Raw genomic sequence first — 21,132 nt, 5'->3', positions numbered from 1 at the left:
CCAGTGAGAACAGGAGAGAGGAGTCACACCAGCAGTGACAGCATGCCCAGTAAGAACAGGAAAGATGAGTCACACCAGCAATGACAGTGTAACCAGTGAGAACAGGAGAGAGGCGTCACACCAGCAGTGACAGTGTGTCCAGTGAGAACAGGAGCAGTTACTTTCTATAGTTACTCTCCAAGGGATAATCAAGGGTTCCAGGCAGAACAGTAACTGTCATCAAGCCATCTCCCCAGGTGGTTAACTGATCTCTCACCCAATCCCCAGCATGCAGTATGCATTACTTTGTCAAATGCACACCCTGGAACAACAAAGTGCATCCATCACACAAGAGGAGAGAATGAGAAGCTGTTTCTAAAGGCCAATGAGAGTCCTCACTTCTAAGCCTGACTCTACCTAGGCCGTTTAGGCAAGTGATTTCTAAACTGTGTGCAAATTTGTTCAAAAGGTATTTGAAATTCTCAAACCAAAGTTAAAATCAATTTTTTTATAATTTTATATGTTTTTGAGTGTAAAGCCCTACTCAATATTTAAACACAATCTTGTAAGAAACGTGTAAGAAGATTATTTTGCTAGGGGGTGAGGCGATAGCTCAACCAGTAAAGTGTTTGGTATGCAAGCATGAGGATCTGAGTTCAAATCTCCAGTACCCATGTAAAAAGCCAGGTGTCACAGAACATGCCTGCAGTCTCAGCGCCGGGGAAATAGAAACAGGAGGATCCCTACAGCTTGCTGGACAGTCTAGCCAATTGGTGAGTTCCAGATTCAATGAGTGACCCTATATTTTAAAAAATGCTGTACCCGAGGAATATACACACACATTATCTCAATAGTGTCTTCAAACAAAAAAATATCTTGTTTTCAAATATCATCTTTAACTGAATTAACAGAACAGCCTTACAGAATAAGAGCTCACTGACAAGCTCAATTCATTGTTTGATTCTGCTTTCTTTTCTTAATTTTTTATTATGGAAAACTTCAAGTTTATCTTGTGGGCCCACTATACAAGTACATGCATAGATTCAGTCAAACATGAATCAAAAGTATATGTAAAAAATTGTACCTCTTTTAGACATATACCTCTTACTTTCAGTCTGCATTGTCTTTTTGTAATTTAGAATTGTTTTTCACTGGGTGTAGTGGTACAAACATATAATGCCAGCACTTGAGAGGCTGTGGTAAGAACATTTCAAATTTGAGGCTAGCCTTGGCTACCTAGTGAGACTCTTTCCAAAAAAGGGCTATCAAAATAAATAAATGAAAATATTTAACATACATAAAGACACAAAACTGTGCCCATCAAAATCCCAGCAAAATTCTTCAAAGACCTCAAAAGAACGGTACTCAACTTCATTTGGAAAAGCAAAAAACCCAGGATAGCCAAAACAATCCTGGGCAATAAAAGAACTTCTGGAGGCATCACAGTCCCTGACTTCAAACTCTACTACAGAGCTACAGTACTGAAAACAGCCTGGTATTGGCATAAAAAACAGACAGGAGGACCAATGGAACTGAATAGAAGACCCAGATATCAATCCATACATCTTCAAAAACCTGATATTTGATAAAGAAGCAAAAAATATCAAATGGAAAAAAGAAAACATATTTAACAAGTAGTGCTGACATATCTGGATATCAACATGTAGAAGAATGAAAATAGACCCATATCTATCACCATGCACAAAACTCAAGTACAAATGGATCAAAGACCTCAACATAATAAGCCACACTGAACCTTATAGAAGAGAAAGTGGGAAGTATACTTGAAAGCATTGGCACAGGAGACCACTTCCTAAATATAACCCCAGCAGCACAGACACTGAGAGAAACAATTAATAAATGGGACCTCCTGAAATTGAAAAGCGTCTGTAAAGCAAAGGACACAGTCAACAAGACAAATGACAGCCTACAGAATGGGAAAAAATCTTCACTAACCCCACATCAGACATAGGTCTAATCTCCAAAATATACAAAGAACTCAAGAAATTGGACACCAAAAGATCACATAATCCAATAAAAAATGAAGTACAGACCTAAACAGAGAACTCTCAACAGAAGAATCTAAAATGGCTGAAAGACACTTAAGGAAATGTTCAACATTCTTAGTCATCAGAGAAATGCAAATCAAAACAACTCTGAGATTCCATCTTACACCTGTAAGAATGGTCAAGATCAAAAACACTGATGACAACTTATGCTGGAGAAGTTGTGGGGTAAAGGAAACATTTCTGCATTGCTGGTGGGAATGCAAGCTGGTACAACCCCTTTGGATGTCAGTGTAGCGATTTCTCAGAAAATTAGGAAACAGCCTTCCTCAAGACCCAATAATACCATTTTGGGGTATATATCCAAAGGATGCTCAATCGTGTCATAAGGACATGTGTTCAACTATGTTCATAGCAGCTTTGTTTGTCATAGCCAGAACCTGGAAACAACCTAAATACCCCTCGATCAAAGAATGGATAAGGAAAATGTGGTACATTTACACAATGGAGTACAACACAGGAGAAAATAATAACGACGGCTTGAATTTTGCAGGAAAATGGATGGAGCTAGAAAACATCACATTGAGTGAGGTAACCCAGACACAGAAAGACAATTATCACATGTACTCACTCATAGGTGGTTTTCAAACACAAAGCAAAGAAAGCCAGCCTACAAACCACAATCCCAGAGAACTTAGACAACAATGAGGACACTAAGAGAGACTTATATAGATCTAATCTACACGGGAAGTAGAAAAAGACAAGATCTCTTGGTAAATTGGGAGCATGGGGATCTTGAGGGAGGATTGAAGGGGGGAGGGGAGAAGCAGGGAGGGGAGCAGAGAAAAATGTAGAGCTCAATAAATATCAATAAAAAATAAAATAAAAAAGACGCAAAACTGTATATTTACAGAGTACTTTATGATATTTCAGTACATGTGCACCTTATGTCACTGTATAAAAGACAAGCATCTTCAGATTTGGTTTCTGAGGAGATCATGGACTCATTCTCCACGGATATTGAGGGATGACTGTATAGTGAAAAATACTGTCTGAATACCAGCTATGTGCTGTACAGTTGTAGAACACACCTTTAATCCCAGCACTTGGGAGACAGATGCAAATGTATCTCTGTGAGTTTGAGGCCAGCCTGGTTTACAAAGCAAGTTCTAGGACAGCCGGGGCTACACAGAGAAATCCCAGTCTTGGAAAAACCAAAATAAACAAACAAATGAAAAGCCGGGCAGTGGTGGCACACACCTTTAATCCCAGCTCTCGGGAGGCAGAGGCAGGCAGATCTCTGTGAGTTTGAGACCAGCTTGGTCTACAGAGAGAGTCCCAGGACAGGCTCCAAAGCTACAGAGAAACCCTGTCTCAAACCCCCTTCCCAAAAAGAGAAAAACAAACAAACAAACAAACAAACAAATAAAAAAAAACGCAACCCAACAGCAACAGAAAAAAGCTATGTATTCAGCATTTCAACAATTATCTATCCATTAATAATCATGTTTTCATCAATACCCCTGCTTCCTCTCCTTGAGTAATTTTGAAGATTTGTTTGCTTCTTTATTTTGTGTGTGCGTATGCGCACATGCGCACGGCTTTTTTGCTCTTGTTTTTTGCTTGTTTTTTTTTGTTTATTTGTATACTTGAGACAGAGCTACTTTGTAGCTCTGGCTAATCTGGAACTGGCTATATACACCAGAATGATCTCGAACTCACAGAGATCTACCTGCCTCTGTCTCCAGAGTGCTGGGATTAAAGTCGCGTGCAGGCTTGCCTGGCTTCCCTTCCTTTTGACTTTTTGTTTTGTTTTGTTTTGTTTTTGACTAAACCTCATTATGTAGCCCAGTCCAACCTGGAACTCACTATGTAGCCCAGGCAGGCCTTGAACCTTCAGGGAAGGCCTCTTCTGCCTCTATGTCCATAGTGTTAGGATTCTAGGCATGTGACACTACACCCACAGTTTGGAATTTTAAATGTCGTTTTTAAAAGCCAAGTACATCAACCTACCACAACTACTCTGGATTTTCTCTATAAAACTGAGTTGATACTGAAATAGGATTTAAAAACTACCTGGGGATGTAAGGAGAGTGCTTAGCTCTGTGCTTTCTCTCTGCTGAGCTGCATTCGCGCAGAGGCAATCGTCAACAGTTAGCTGATGGACAGCAGTGTACTGGGTATGGAGGAGAAAATATGCCCTCTCCTCCCCTGCAAAGCTTGCAATCTATAAGGAAAAACCAGCCCTTTAGGTTTTTCCTATCTTTAAAATTTTGTGATAAAACATGTATAATTGCCATTTTAGCCAATTTTAATTTTTTTGGTTTTGTTTGTTTGTTTGTTTTTTGTTTTTGTTTTTTGAGACAGGGTTTCTCTGTAGCTTTGGAGCCTGTCCTGGAACTCGCTCTTGTAAACCAGGTTGGCCTTGAATTCACAGTGATCTGCCTGCCTCTGCCCCCCAAATGCTGGGATTAAAGGCGTGCGCCACCACCGCCCGGCTTCGGCTAGCCAATTTTAATTCTACAAATTCAATACATTCATAAAGTTCTGTCGCCATCACCCTTACCTGTGCTCAAACCTTTCTCGCCATCCATTCTCAGTGTAAACTCTGTACTTAAAACCTCCTCCCCAACCCTTGCTAGCCTCCGGTCTACCGTAAGTCCCCATGTATCTGCCCATTCCAGATATCCTGTAGAAATGGAATTACAGTATTTCTTCTGTTGTGGCTGCCTTACTTCATTTAGCGTAATAGAATGAGAATCTCTTAATTAAAGCTGGCGGCAAGGCTAGCGACAGGGCAGTGCAATGAGAACACAAGAGGCAGGGGCTCTAAGCTTTCGGGTAGAGGCATCAGGATGATTCAAGAGGAGAGGTAAAGATGCAGAGAAGGAAAGGGAAACTGGGTCCAGTGATGACATGAGGAGAGTGGGCAGGTACCTAAGCTAGAGCAGCCAACTGAGGTTCAAGTGGGCAGGCTTAGTTTTATCCCGTGAACAATGCCAGTGTCAGGGGGGATATGGGCAAAAGTTCCACAGACAAAGGACTCCTTTCTTGCTTACAGGGTGAGTGGTATGAGAGTCTTACTAACTTTCAGGAAGATAATGCCAGGATCAGAGTGTACTCAACAGAAGGAGAAAGCCAGCTCGGCCTTCAAATGGACGGTTGTGATAAGGCAGGGCCAAGGGTATGCCTGCTGGGCACAAGCTGTACCAGCAGGTGGATGGCCACACACATGGCCTGTGTGCACACTCACTCTCTGGGGGTCTTAAACGTGTTAGCATGGTTCCCAGAGAAGTCTGGCCTATGGCTTCGCTCCCCACAGTCTTTGGGAATCCCTGAGGGGAGGCTGCGCTGTTTGGCAAGCTGAGAATACACACAGGTGAACGGCGCCCGCTCCACAATCACCCTGTCATATAGAACAATGTCTGGGCTAATGACACCTCGCCCAGAAGACACACTTCTTATGCGTCTCAAGACTAGCTTCTTAGGGCTAGGGGTCAGGAAGGCTCTAGAGGACCTGATGTCGTCCTTCCTCAGTCACGTTCCAGAAGGGTCTGTGGTGCTCTGGAAATCTGACCCCTGTGGCTTATCTCACTGTAGAGGACCCTGACTCTTCAGACTTTCTTTTATGTTACATGAACAAAACAAAAGAATAGCGGGAAGTAAGGATATGGCTCAGTTGGTACTGTGCTTGCCTAAAATCTATGAAGCTCTCTGACCTCCAGCACCCCATAAACCAGGCTTGGTGGCCCAGGTCTGTAGTCCTCAGAACTCACGAGGTAGAGGTAGGAGGATTGATCAGAACTTTAAAGTTAGCCACACAGGAAGTTCAAGTCAAGCTTGACTTTCAAAAGACCATATTTTAAAAAAAAATCTAAATACCTGTTTTCAAACCAGGAGAGAAGATCGCTGAACCTCCTTCCGCCATCCCAAGCCTTCTATGAATACCTGTAATCGCACTGGCCTAGCAGACACCCGGGCATGCAGTGGAAGGCAGGGCTGGATGAGGTTCTGGGATTCATGGGGGAGAAAACAAGTTTTCAAGAGCCAAGGAGCATTTTGAGTGTCGTTCCATGGAATGGAAGTTTCCGGATAGCTCTAGCGGAAGAGCACAGGAGGGGAAGCAGCCGAGTAGAGCCAAACAAGTCAGGGAGGTGATTATGTCAAAATCACGCTTCATTCATTTTTAGTTTCTTCAAGACAGCAATTGAATACCTATTAGAGGCCAGACACTCTAGGTGCAGGAACAAAGTAAAGTTTCTACCCTTGTGAAACTTAGGTTTTACTAGGGAAAAATAGACAGTAAGCAAGTATTATGATAAGCTAACTGTAAAGGTGATTAAAGTATGCTCAGTGAAATACAGATCAGGGTATAGTGAATCTGGAGTGCCACTTGGGTGGGGGCTGTATATTTGGCCTCATTAACAAGGTGATAGTTGAGCTAAGGCCCGAAAGGGGACGAGAATTTGTTAAATAGCATCTAAAGAGAGGGCATTCTAGGGAAGGCAAAATGTTTGTGCACAGATCCCGAAGTAGAATATAACTGGCATATTAAAGGGATAGAGAGGAGGCTAACGGGGCCAAAGCAAAGCGCGTAGGATCAAAACAAGGAACAGATGAGCTCCAGGGGCAATGGATGTTGTAGACTTCCAGACTATAATAATGATTCTTTCTCTAAGTCAAGGCTTCTCAGCCTTGGCATTGTGAACTAGAAGAGTCTTGGTTTTGAGGGGCTGTCTTGTGCATTGTGGGGGTATTTACAGCATCCCTACTATTTAGGCTCCAGTAGAAGCTAATAGCACCTACAGCAGAGCTAGAAAAACTAAAGGTTTCCATACAGTGCCAGATGTTGCCTGGTAGAAAAGGTTGTCCCAGGGTGAGAACAGTGTTCTCAGTGAAAGGAAGGCAAAAATAGGGAGTTTTGACTAAAGGAGTAGCAATCTGATTTACATTTTATAAGATCGCTCAGTGTTATTTATTAAAAATTCCCTTGGAGCTGGATGTGGTGGTACACATCTATAATTCCAACATGTGGAAAGCTGAGGCAGGAGGATCACGGTGAGTTTGTGATCAGCCTGGGCTACATAGCAAATGCCAAACCAGTCAAAGCTAAAATCAACCAAAAAAAAGAAAATCAACAACAGCAACGAAATGGCCCTGAGAGGGCTGAGAACGCAGCTCGGTGGTAGAAGGCCATTTTGTTATTAAAAGAAAGGCGGCAGTGTTTCCACCAAATGAACCAAGAGAAGAAGCCATCATGGCTGCACAGCAGGTAGAATAAGAATGAATCCCTCAACAGAGAAACAGACCCTGGCACGAGAAACAAGGAAACACGGTGGTCTCACCCTTTACTGTACTCGACCGGAGACACCAATGGGAGAGCCAAGAGGAAAGGAACAATGAGTCCAGAAAGAAACCGAACATGGAGGGTCAGAGGTGAAGAGAGTTCCAAGAAAATCTAAATAATTAGAACTCCACTTTAACTAAAGCTAGGCTACAGTATCTATAACAATACTTGAGCTTTTTACTGTTCAGGGGTCTAGGGTCAATCTTTAAACTGGAATCATTTCTTGAGAGTTGGTTATTTATAACACATTTACGGAACTCCTATTGTCCAATCTTGTTAAGCAGTAAATGGCGTTTAACTGTCAAACATGCCACGTCTCAATGACCCACCACTGCATCTTACCGCATTTCATGAACAATCTACCTGTATTTCCATTTGCTCATGGAGATGCATCAATGTGCCAGGGAAGCCAAATGTGTGTGAGAAGGAGAAAATGTGAAAGACTGTTAAAGAATCATTCATCAATTGTGTAGTTGCTGTGATAAGCAGTTTGAACTCTGCCTGATTAAACTTTCTCTGTGCAAAACAGACAACAGAAAGAAAATGTACTCTAAATAAAGGTTATGATCACACTGAAAGAAATTGTTTGTTTCTCATCAGATTGACTCCTTTTTTTGTTGTTGTTTTGTTTTTTTCAAGACAGGGTTTCTCTATGGCTTTGGAGCCTGTCCTGGAACTAGCTCTGTAGACCAGGCTGGTCTTGAACTCACAGAGATCCGCCTGCCTCCTGAGTGCTGAGATTAAAGGCGTGTGCCACCACCGCCCGGCCTCAGATTGACTCTTGATTTCAAAAGGAAGGAGGCCTTTTGCAACTCCTCAAATCTGAATTAGAGATTATCTTGCCAAATCTTGATGGAGAAAGCTTAGCTTCCTCCTCTCACCCCCCCCCCCCCAGAGCAACACTCCCAGCTGAGAATGGTACCCTTGCTGTTTTGGGCCTTCAAGGGATTCCAGCCTGATTTGAAAGGTTGTGAATGAAGGAGGAAACTCCTAAGAAGCGGAAAGGTTTCCCACTTCCAACATACCTGTGAACATCGGCTACTCGGAGCAACGTGCAGGGACCGTTAAAGGATCCAGGGCCGGTTCACTCACAAGAAAAATGGTGTTACTTCTGTTCATAATCCAACCCACCTTTTAAACAGCAGCACGTAAAAGAAGACGCCAGAGTATCAACAAAGGGAGATCAGGAAGCAGAAAGCAGAGCGTTTTTCCATGGCCAAGAAGGCACAAGTGTTCTCCGAACTAAGGTGTGCCCGTTAGCTCTTAATGTTTCTCAAACCTTCCCTGGGAACGTACATGAAAAGGGAGGGCACTGACATTAATATTAACAAGCTGTCACAAGTTTTCTCGGGAGTAAAATATTTAACAAGGAATGCTGCAAAGAATGGCAGCCATCAACCATTCTGGATTTTGGAGATACCTCTCCTCTAGGTCTTGGGCAGAGCACAAAAGTTAAGGCCAGAAGGAGTAATTTCAGAGTAAAAAAGTTTTTGATTTCTGTAAGCACAGCTGTGACAGTACTCCACAGCCTAGGGATGGCTGTGAGCCTGTCCCCAGCTCCTGGCATAGTGGGGGTGGGGATGAAGAAGAAACACCACGCCGATCAGAGTCTTGACTTAGTGCACCTCAGTTTCTGAAGGAAGTCTCAGAATTTGTTAGCCTTTACCCTCGTCTCCAGCTGTTTCTTAGCAGGCTGGCCTTTCTTATTTAGATTCAACCAACTCTGACTGACTTGCCCTCCCTCACAAGGGACCTGCTCCTCCTGTGCCCCCACAAATTCTCTCAAATGCAAAAGAACTGTGAAGGGGTCTAGTGACTCCCAATAGTGGAGAAAGGGGGGGCTGAAGCACAGAAGACGACGTCCGGAGAGGCCCGCAGGAACTTAGGCAAGACTCGCAAAACCAACAGCTGTCGCTACTCGGAGCCCGAGATCGGTGGGGTGGAGGATCGTGGGAAGGGTCGCGGCCCTCTCTAGGTCTGTCCACCCTCCCTGAGGCTCCCACTCCATTCTGCTGCCCATCCTTACCTGGACGATTCTCAGACAGCACTTAACAAGTGCCACTAGCAAGTTAGCTTCCCAGGACCTGCGACTGGGGAGTGTCCATCAAAGCCTCGCCCGCTGGCGCCCGCGCCACGCCCCCTAGAGGCCACACCCCAGCCCTTCGAGCACCGTTGAAGCCGAAGGGACCGCCCTAATCACGCCCCGTTAGATCTGGCGTGCCTCTGCTCTCTGCCCAGACACACCCCTCCTACGTAAGCCACGCCCCTAAGCCCGAGCCACGCCTCTGAGTTCCTCACCCCTTCACACCCCTTCTCCCTCTCTCTTTGCCCGCAGCAGGCAACGTTTCTGGGATAAAAGCAACATTTCTTAGATAAAATCAGACTGCTGGCCTAAAAGCCTCTAAGTCTAAAAAGTGGCTTTCCTCAAGTTTCGTCCATCTCTGAGCAGCATGATTTTGACATGCTAAGGTTGAAACGTTGGATGTGTTCCTTCCTTTCAGCTCAATTTACCCAAGTTTCGAAACATCCCCTGAACTTGAACTGTGAGTTCATGTTCATGTTCCTTTCAACCAGTTTTCATACCTTTAAACCGCGACTGTGAAATGGTGCTTCTAGCCCTCCGACCTTATCTGATTTTAAATGCAAGGCAGAGGTACCAAATAAGCGCTCTCTATTTCCTGGAGTCTCTTAAAGATAATTTTTCTTAGGCAACCAATGCCCTCTTGCTATGTAGGGACTGAGCGTCTTGACGTTAACCTCACTAAATCGGTTGTGAGAGCACACACTCAGTTATCTTTCCTCCTTCCGGTCCAAGAAAAATATGGCCAAGTTACCACCAGCTTGCTGCACTTGTTCTTACATCCCTGACTCATTCATTCAAATCACATTTCTGGTGTAGATGGTCCTTGGGAAAGTAAGACCAACCTCAAGGTTCGTATGGCTTAATGTTGCCTCAGCTCTGGTTGAGATGTGCCCCCCCCCAAAAAAATAAAATTCAAAAGGGAAGATATAGTAAGGGGTTAATCGGTGAGGAGGACTTAATAGTCACAGGTCCTCCTCCTCCTCTTTACCATGAATATGCATTTCTTTCCTTGAAATATTTTCTTAAGAATAAGAACTTCTTTTTCACGTGTGGGTGTTTTGCCTGAATGTATATAGGACCACTACGTACATACCTAGCTCCCATGAAGGTCAGAAGAAAGCCCTGGATTCTCTGAAGCTGGAATTATGGATGGTTGCGAGCTACCATGTGTGTTCTGGGAGCCAAACCTTGGTCTTCTGCAAAACCACACAGTAATCTTAACCTCTGAACCATCTATTAAGACCATGAAAATACATTTCTTTAAAAAAAAAAACCTTTCAGGTATATCACACAAGAAGCAAACAGGTTTATCTTTTAAAAAACGCCAAGTACAAGAGGCTTGACTCTAGAGGGGTTCCCAGGTGTCCACGGGGATGACCCTGGGCAGTGGAGGAAAGGGTGTCTGAACTGGCCTTGTCCCATCGTAAGACTGATGACTATCTTGAATATCACTATAGAACCTTCGTCCAGTGACAGAGACAGAGACCCACACTGGAGCACTGGACTGAGCTCCCAAGGTCCAGATGAAGAGCAGAAGGAGGGAGAATATAAGCAAGGAAGTCAGGACCACAGGGGGTTGGTCCACCCACTGAGACAGTGTGCCTGAACTAATGGGAGCTCACCAAAGCCAGCTGAACTGGAACTGAACAAGCATGGGATCAATCTGGACCCTCTGAATGTGGCTGACAATGGGGGCTGACTGAGAAGCCAATGATAATGGCACTGGGATTTGTTTCTATGGCATGTACTGGCTTTTTGGGATCCTAGTCTATTTGGATGCATACCTTCCTAAGCCTGGATGGAGGGGGGAGGGCCTTGGACTTCCCACAGGGCAGGGTAGTCTGCCCTCTCTTAGGACTGGAGGGGGAGTGGGGGAGCTGAAGGGAAGTGGGAGGAGGGGAGGAAGAGAAACTTTTGAATGGCATTATTTATAAAGTAATAAATTATTAGAAAAAAATATACACAGTAAAAACATCTCAAGTATCATATCTATAGCCTACTCCTAACTATAGCACTTTTTCTTTTGGTTCTTCATGACAGGGCTTCTTTGTGTAGCCCTGGCTCTGGAACTAGCTCTGTAGAAGCAGGCTGGCCTTGAACTCACAGAGATCTGCCTGCCTCTACCTCCCAAGTGCTAAAATCAAAGGCCTGCACCACCACCACCTGGCATATAACTACTTCTTAAAACAACCGTCTTTGCTTACAAATAGAGCAGTGGGTAATAAAACCTAAGATCTCCTATTGCTTACGGTTCATAGTACAAGTAGTAGAAAGGGGCTTAAAAAGATTCCCAGGCCCTCCTGGATGTAAGAAGGAGAGAGAGGGGGTCACTGTTCACTTTCCCGCTGCTTCTCTGATCAGTTGGTTTTAACCCCAAGTTTTATTTAATGAAAGAACAATGCCAGTAATTGTTTCAAATATATATGTGAGGAATTGTCTTGATTGTTAGTGGATATAGACTCAAGCTTACTATGAACTTCACCATTCGCTATGCAGAAAGCCAGCTAAGCAATTGAGCCAGCAAACAATGTTCCTCCATGGTGTCCTCTGTACTCTCTTGGCTGTGAATTCGTTTCTTGGTTAAAGGTAATGCTGTGTGGAATAGAGAATAGGCCTGGCTTCAGGTTCCTGCTTGAATTCCTTCAGTGATGGACTGCAACCTGCAAATAGAAACCAGAGAGATCCTTTCCTCTTCTAACTGGCTTTTGGTCGGTGTGTTTTTCCACAGCAGCAGAGAGGAAATTGGGACAAGGGCAACTCCTCATCTGTCTGTTTCCTGACTACCGTGTCATGAAGTGCTTTGCTCTGCCACACCCTTCCTACCACAATGGATTAAACCCTCCGAATTTGGGGGTGAAAATAACTCTTTCCTCTCTTCCGCCATTTCTGTCAGATACTGTGGTAACAGAGACAGTAAAACTACCCAGTGCTGTTGGTTTCGTTGATTTTGGGAAGTTCATGCTTCTTAATCTTAAGATTATTTATGTTGTCTTCATGTACAACTGCATAGTGGATTCCATTATCAATGACTGTGTATATAGATGCCATGTAGATGATGGGAATTGAACTCAGGACCTCTGGAATTGCAGCCAGCACTCTTAACCGCTGAGCCATCTCTTCAGACTCTTCTTAAGCTTTAGTTCAGAGAAAAATCTCAAACTCTAATGAGGATGATATTGTGAGCTAAGCAGAAAATATGTATCTTAAAGAGTCTCAAGGGCTGGAGAGATGGCTCAGTGGTTAAGAGCATTGCCTGCTCTTCCAAAGGTCCTGTATCAATGTACAAAATGTCTTAAAAAGAGGTAGAAATATGCATGCATACAATATGACAAAATAATTTTGTATAGTTATACAAATATTGTAAACAGAAATAACAAATATAATTTGAACTTGTATCAATATACAAGAAACTATTCCAGTGTAATTGTCCACAAATAATAGTTCACAAGTATTCACTCTATTACTCACTATTATTACTATTATTAGTGTGAATAAGTTCACACTAAATTACCTATTATCCCATTCAATCTTCCCTTTTTTTGATTTCTAGGCCTACACAATTTCCACCTCAACCCCCAACCCTATGCAACTAATAATCATCCCCTAAATGGTATCTTTAACCATGAGGACAAATTTTGTTGGGAGAGGGGACGTCACTTTCTAGAATTGCTTCCTGCTGTCATGCAATGTTTTTTTCTATGGGATCCTATAAAAGTTAAATGATGGTTAAGTCTTAAGACTGCTGTTTTGTAGAATTACAAATGGTCTCTGAGTAGTCAATAGGGTCTTTTTGTTTGTTTGTTTTGAAGTTCTTATTTGGAGTTTTGGACAGAATGTTATAAGAAGGTGCACCATTTCTAAAGCTGGTACCCAAAAACCAGTCTCATAGTAGCACTATCAGCATCATGACGTCATATCAACCAGATGGAGTCATTGTTGTGGGGCCCCATCTTCCTCCTGGAAGCTTCAAAGATTACTGCAGAAAATCTACTGTTCATTGCGGCATACTTAAGCATTATTTATATAAATATATATTCAATGAAAGATATGATATAAACAAAATGGGCATGGAAAAATATTAAATATTTCCTTTAAACATCTATCTTCTTTCTGTCCCATACCAGATGGCTCCTGACATGAGACAGAAATTCTGAATTTTACTTTTAACAACATGCTTGGATTTAGAGAAGGATAGCCATTACCCAACTCCAAAGCCAGCTCTTATTTTTAAGGAGATTTGGATATGTATCCAAATAATCAAATTTTACCATGCAGATAATACAGCACCATAAGGCAGATTTCTCTTTGTTTGTTGATTTTTTTCTGGATAGCTATCTTTTTATCTTTAGGCATCTAGATGTCCAAGATCTCTCCAGTCTTTGAAGATGAATATTTTCCTTCAAGGGCAAGAACAGAACTCTGCCCCAACCCTTATGAGGTTTTCTTACCACCTGTATAATTGCCACTTCTGTGGATGAGCAATCATTTCTCTTTCTCAAGAGGTGTCTCTTTTTCAAACTGAATCTTTATCAATCTTGATGGTATCCATAACTTTTCTTCTCCTGTGGAAACAAGAGCAAAACCCCTTCTCCAACATAGCACATCTCCTGGTTCCCATTGTGAGGTCAGCACATCCTGAAATACACTGGCTGATTTAATTCAGAAGTTTTTTTCAATTATCCAATGTCTTTCTGCTGCTGTTGTTCCTTTCTCATTAGCATTAAGAAAATTCAAGGTTAATAAAGCATTATGCAATTTATTTCTGGAGGTATTTTCCATCCCTTTCTGTTTGTTCAGCATATTCTTTATAGTTTGATTTGATCTTTCTATAACTGTCTGATCTGTAAGATTGTTTGGTATACCTGTAATATGTTTTATATTATAATAAGCAAAAAACTATTTTCATTTTCTTAGACACATATGCTGGACCATTGTCTCTCTTTATTTGTGCAGGTATACCCATGATGGCCATAACTTCTAATAAATGAATGAGCCTTTTCTGAGCTCAAAGCAGTTGCTTATTGAAAACCTGAATAAGTGTCAATGGTGCGGGCTGGAGAGATGGTTTAGCAGGGATACATGATGACAGAGCGCTCAGATGTAAAATATTGTGCCTTGTCTTCATCTCTTTTTAAAAAAAGTACCAATGGTGTGGTGTACATATTTTAATTTTCCAAATTATGTAAAGTGAAACACATCCATCAGCCAGATCTCATTCCTTTGAATACCCTTTGGGTTACTCCCTGCTGGTAATGATATTTGGCTAAAGAAAGGGCAAGTAGGTCATCTCTTTATAATCTCCTTAGCTTGTTGCCATGTAATAGAAAATTCTTTCTTTAAACCTTTGCTATTGACATGATGTGCCTTCAGCACACTTCCAATCAATAACTGATCAATTTCTGCATTACCTTGTGCTAGAGGACCTGGCAGACCCATTTGGGATCAGATGTTATGTATATGGGACAAAGCCTATTCCTGATTATGTCTTGAAACTCTATGAATAATGAAGTCAATTCTGTATCATCTGGTATAAATTCAGTGGTTTCAATATGCAAGACAACACTTTCTACATATTGTGAATCAGTAACTATATTGAGAGGTTCTTTAAAATCCCTTAGTACCATGACAATAGCATATAATGCTGCCTTTTAGACAGAATTATAAGGGCTTTGTTCCACCTTACTTAATTATTCTGATTTGTAACCTGCCTTCCCTGATTTATTTGCACCAGTATAAAATGTATGGACTCCAGTTATTGGTGCATCATGTACAATCAGGGAAGAATTCAAGTAGTTCTCTTCATAAGGTTAAGTCTATCACTCCTGGGATAATTGCTATTAATTTCTCCAAAAAATTAACACTTCCAATGCATCTGAGGTCCATTTTCTAGGACATCTGAGATTAATTGAAACCCATTGTGTGGGGTTGCCTTAGTGCTTGAAGACCATGTTTTCACCATTTCCCTGACAAATGGTGAATGTAGCTCATAAGAAACTATTGCTTGTTTTATTTCTTTTAGATTGCTCATACATATTCATAGTTGGTTCCCATGCATATTCTTTGACTACCTTAGAGCACTTTGTGCCAGATGGTCTTTCTGAGGAAATTACTGGATATGCAGTTGAAACTCTGTGTAAGTCATCCAGGGCTCTGGCATGTACAGATGAGATTAAATGCTGTCCTTGTACCTTCTGTCCCTGCTCATCAATTTCAATAAATTCCTCAATCTTTTAAAATCTTTTTACTACTGTCTTTTTTAAAGTCGGAATCCCCGGTCCTGTGTTCTGTTCTAAGATATGAAACTTGTCCAGTAGGGATAATGTCTCATCCTTGGATATATAACTTTTCAACAGATTCTTACAGTTAGATTCAACAGCACAAATTCTTTCAGAAAATTTTATCAAATTGATGCTATTCCTCTCCATAGTATTGAACCATTTTCAATGAGATAATATTGAAAACAAAGTTAATACCTAGAATCAAATAATAGGAAGGAAAATAGTGTAAGTCTTACACTGTACCTTCCATAATATAAGCAAAATAATTATTGAACTCCTGGATGTTATCAGTCATTTTTTTGTAGTTTTTCAGATCTTACCTGTCATAAAGTAATTCCAATGAATCGGAGTAGGTGTAATCATCGTTACTGGCCAGCAGGTGTCGCAGTTGCAGCCATGTGGCCAAGAGACACCAGCAGTGGTGAACAGCACGTGTTACTTATATACTGAAAAATATGCTTTGTTTAACAAATTAAGAACAGTCACTAAGGCAGTCAAATGATTCCAAGAGTTGGGGCCCAGGATAAAGAGAAATCCCAAAGTTTTACATCAGTGTGAGTTGTGGACTGTGTGCACTGCACGGATTGCAGGCAGCAGTGTGTGGGCTGGCGTGTAGGTCATGAGCCAGGGAACATTGAGCAGCAGCCTGCTGCATCTGAGAGTCAGCTAAAGCCGTGGGTGGGAGAGTCAGTACCCAGTGTGCCACATGGCTGGTGAACTGATCCAAAAAGTGTGAACTGGGCCCCACAATGGGGGGCCAGATGATGGCTGAAGATACAAAATAATCCCACACTAGTTCAGAATTACATATAATAAAGTGTTACTTATATAGGGAAGACTTACAGATCACTGTCTTAAATCACAATCCTCTGCATGAACAGGGAATAGGAACAGAGCCTAGCAGCCAGAAGTGAGAGCCTAAAACAAGAGAGTGAGTGCACGCTTTACAGCTGCATTTACAGTATAAGAGACTATGGCTAAGTGGGCTGGTATCTTAAAGGCTATTGGCTGAAGGAGTGGAAGGATCTCACACAGCAATGTGCTTCATACATTTACACAATGGAGTACTACACAGTGGTAAAAAAAACAATGGCATCTTGAAATTTACATGCAAATGGATGGAACTAGAAAAATCCATCTGAGTGAGGTAACCCAGACCTAGAAAGATGAACATAGTATGTACCCACTCACAAGTGGATAGTAGATGTAAAGCAAAGGATAATGAGTCTATAGTCATATATATATATATATGCCAGCTAAGTAACAAGGAAATCCTCTGGGAAGGGGAAACAAACAACAATATCTCCTGAGAAAATTGGGAGTGCGGGGATAGGAGAGCGAAGGGAAGGTGGGAGGGGAGGAGAGAAGGAGGGGGTAGGAGAACTTGAGGGAATGGAATGGTTGAGATGGGGGAAAGATAGACATGGCAAGCAAGGAGAGAGATATCTTGATTGAGGGAGCTATTGTGGGGCTAGCAAGAAACCTGGCACTAGAGAAATTTCCAGGAATCCACAAGGATGACCCCAGTTAAGACCCTAAGCAATAGTGGAGAGGGGGCCTGAACTGGCATTGCCCTGTATTCAGATTGATGACTATCTTAAATGCCTTCATAGAACTTTCATCCAGCAACTGATGGAAGCAGATGCAGAGATCCACATTGGAGCACTGGTCTGAGCTCCCAAAGTCCAGTTAAAGAGTGGAAGGAGTGAGAATATGAGCAAAGAGGTCAAGACCATGATGGGGACACCCACTGAAACAGCTTACCTGAGCTAATGGGAGCTCACCAACTCTAGCCTAACAGTGAGGGAAACAGCATAGGTGCAAACTAGGCCCTCTGAATGTGGGTGACAGTTGCATGGCTGAGGCAGACTACAGGGCCACTGGCAGCGACACCAGGATTTATCCCTACTGCTTGTACTGGCTTTTTGGAACCCATTCTCTTTGGATGAATACCTTGCTCAGCCTAGATATAGTGGGGAGGGCCTTGGTTCTGCCTCAAACAATGTGTTAGACTTTGTTGCCTCCCCATGAGAAGCCTTACCCTGTCTGAGGAGTAGATGGGGGTGGGATGGGTAGAAGGTGGAAGGAGCAGGAGGAGGGGAGGGATTAGGAACTGGATTTGACATGTAAAATGAGAAAAGAGAGTTTTTTAAAAAAATAAATTAAAAAGAGAAAGAAACGTGCTGCAGATCTGGGCCTGAACCAGGGCTACTGGATGGTGGTGAATGAAGGTGCAGATGGGGGACAGTCTGTCTACCATATTCATGTCCATGTTCTCGGGGGTCAGCAGATGAATTGACCTCCTGGCTAAGCAGTTTGGGGATAATTTTCCCTTCTCTAGGTAGTGACTCAGTTGGCATGCTTCAGTATGCTAAATGGTACACATACTTTTACATGTGTATGGAGAAACCGAAGAGATCATTTCAAATCCTGTGCCTAATAAAAGACATTGTTGCAAAAAAAAACCCAACAAACAAAAACTAGCCAGTACACTGGGTTTGGTGAGCATATGCCTTTAAATCCCATGACTCAGCAGACTGAGCGCCATACATGTGAGGTCAGCCTGGTTTACATAGTGAGTTTCAATACAGCCAGGGCTATGCAGAGGGACCTTTTCTCAAAAAACAAAAACAAAATAACAAGCAAAAGAACATAGTGTTGGGGAATGAGAAATGGTTCAGAAGCTAAGAACACTGGCTGCTTTTTCAGAGGACTTGGGTTCAATTCCCAGCACCCATATGGTAGCTCACAACTATCTGTAACTCCAGTTCTAGGGGTTCCCATACCCTCTTCTGGTATCCAAGGCACTGCATGAAAGAGTTGCACAAATATACATGTAGACAAAACACTCATACACATACGAAACATTTTTTTTTAATTTAAAGATATAATGTTGGCAAAATTACACTCGGTTTGTCTGAGTTAATTTTTATTTTCAAGGAGTAGTGATTAACTTTCCATGAAGTAAACAAGAAAAGTCGGCAGGGGAGAAGAATCAAAGTTCATATTGGTTATGCCTGCCTGCCTGCTGACATGCTCCTTGCCATGATGATCATGGACTACCCCTCTGAGACTGTAACCAAGCACCCAATAAAAGTCTGCTCAGCGCCACAGAGCGGCAGGGCCAACATCTCTCACACACACCAATTTCAGCTCCTTCAGGGATAAACTCAGGAGTGGTAGAGTCAGATCACAAGGACATTCTGATTTTAATTTTTTGAGGAGCCCGCATTGTTTTCCAGGGTGTCCTTGCTAATTTGTATCGTTTCCAACAGCGTCTAAAGCTCGGTTCCCTTGTCTCCATCTCCATGTGTAAGTGCTACCAGTATTTTCACAACGGCTGTTCTAACTGCAGTGACGTGGAACCTCATGTTACCTTTGATTTGCAATGGATGAGTGGATGCCAGGACCGCAGGGCCATGGGAAGCACTGGCTTTCCTGCAGCCTCCACCAGCCCTGCTGCCCTGCCCTGTCTTGTAGGTGAGCCTGGCTGTCTTACTTTCCATCTGCCCCTTCATGTGCATCCCACGAAGATAGCAGGGTTATTACTATCCACTAGATTCCCCCGAGCCAAAGCCCTAATGGTCCTTATCTGCTTTCTCTTCTTCACTCTCACTGGCTGGGGAGCCCTGCAGATTCACCTGGTAAAGGTTTCTTGGTCTGTGTGCTCTGTTGTATATGTACACAAGGCCATTACCGATTACTAGTTATGGCTTCGACTTAGAGCCAGACTCTCCCACAGCCACACAGCATACTGGCCCTACAAGCAGTTGGGAGTATGCTTCTCTTCCTGTAACCACCATAAGCCTTTCACTTGGTGAAACTCACCTGGTGAGTTTCCGCACTCCCTAGCCGAGCCTATAAAAGTCCTTATTTCTTGCCCTCAACCTGCTTTCCGGGCTTCTCCCAACCCCACCCCTGTGGTGATATTTCATTTGTATTTGAATAGATAAAGCTTGCCTGACTTCAGAGAGTAAAACAGCCCCACTGGTCAGCCGTACAGACCAGGCAGTGCTCTTAACGACTGAGCCATCTCTCCAAGCCATGCATTGGTTCTTCTTCAAGTTGTTTTCTCCTCCTCATCTATGTGGGCCTAGCATGCAAGATCCAGCATGAGGATCACCTCTAGAACTCCTCACAGATTCTCCAAACTCCAGTGGCTAAATTATCTGTGTTCCTTTGATACTTCATTGTTGGTGGTTGTTTTACTTTTTACTCTCTGCTCTTTTGGGGACCCACCACACACCTCCCAAATAAATACAAGATTTATTCTTTCTCATGAATGCTGGCCTTAGCTTGGCTTGTTCCTTGCCAGTTTATCTTGTAGACGAGGCTGGCCTCGGACTCACAGAGCTCCTCCTACCTCTGCCTCCCAAGTGCTAGAATTAAAGGCGTGTGCCACCACCGCTCGGCTACCTTGCCAGCTTTTCTTACATTGTCCTATCTCCCTTTTGCCTCTGAACTTTTATATTTCTCTATTCAATATACCTTTCTTTTCTTCCTACTCTATGACTTGCTGTGTAGCTGGGTGGCTGTCCCCCGGAGTCCTCTCCTTCTCCTATTCCTCTCTCTCTCTCCTAGATTTCTCCTCCTGTTTATTCTCTCTGCCCGCCAGCCCCACCTATCCTTTCTCCTGCCTAGCCATTGCCCATTAGGCTCGTTATTAGACCAACCAGGTGTTTTAGACAAGCAACGTAGCACAGCTTCACAGAGTTAAACACGTACAACATAAAAGAATGCAACACATCTTTGCATCATTAAAGAAATTTTCCACAGCATAAATGAGTATAGCATATATTAAAATAGTATTTCACAATATTCATGGTGTTTCTTCTTTTGTGGTGCTAGGGATTAAACTCAAGGCCTCAAGCAACCTAGGTAAGTAGTGTTGCACTGAGCTACACCCACAACCCACATTTTTAGATCCGCAGTCTACTGTTCTTTCAGCTGAGCTACCTCTGCCACGTCTCTAAAAATAAAAATTGGCCTCATCCTTACTTCTCTGTGAATTTTCCATATTAGGATTCTCAGGGATACTCACCTCAGCTGGCTGAGACAGGGTTGACCATATAGAGATGCTCAGGGAATCTTTAAGATCAAATCTAGTTAGCGTGGGTAATGGGCTGGACATACAGCTTGGCTGGTAGAGTACTTGCCCAAGTGTTGGAGCCCTGCTCCAACCTCATCACTGTGTACACAGTAAATGATGGTCCCTTCCTACAATCCCAACGCTGGAGAAGTGGAGGCAGGAGAATCAGGAAGAATTCAAGGTCATCCTTGCTTAGAGAACAACTTTAAATCCAGACTGGGATGCTTGAGACCCTGTGTCAAAAACAAAACAAAACAAAAAACAAAAACCCAAAACAAAACAAAAAACCCTATAAGAAAATAATCTGTTCAGATACTTATCAATGAAGACTTTGAGGCTTCATGTGAGCC

At 42.7% G+C, this 21,132-nt stretch overlaps 1 protein-coding gene across 1 annotated transcript in view; it reads right to left on the bottom strand.

Annotated features, from left to right (window-relative positions):
* The window catches only part of Ca5b (carbonic anhydrase 5B), a 53,596-nt gene extending 44,127 nt beyond the window's left edge, over positions 1–9,469 (bottom strand). Inside the window, exon 1 of the mRNA XM_005358763.3 lies at positions 9,359–9,469. The gene's annotated coding sequence lies outside the window, so the exon portion shown is untranslated. The remainder of the gene's footprint in view (positions 1–9,358) is intronic.
* Between the last annotated feature and the right edge of the window lie 11,663 nt (positions 9,470–21,132).

This window comes from Microtus ochrogaster, chromosome X, assembly GCF_000317375.1.
Source record: "Microtus ochrogaster isolate Prairie Vole_2 chromosome X, MicOch1.0, whole genome shotgun sequence".
NCBI lineage: Eukaryota > Metazoa > Chordata > Mammalia > Rodentia > Cricetidae > Microtus > Microtus ochrogaster.
This window is presented reverse-complemented; position numbering and strand designations above follow the sequence as displayed.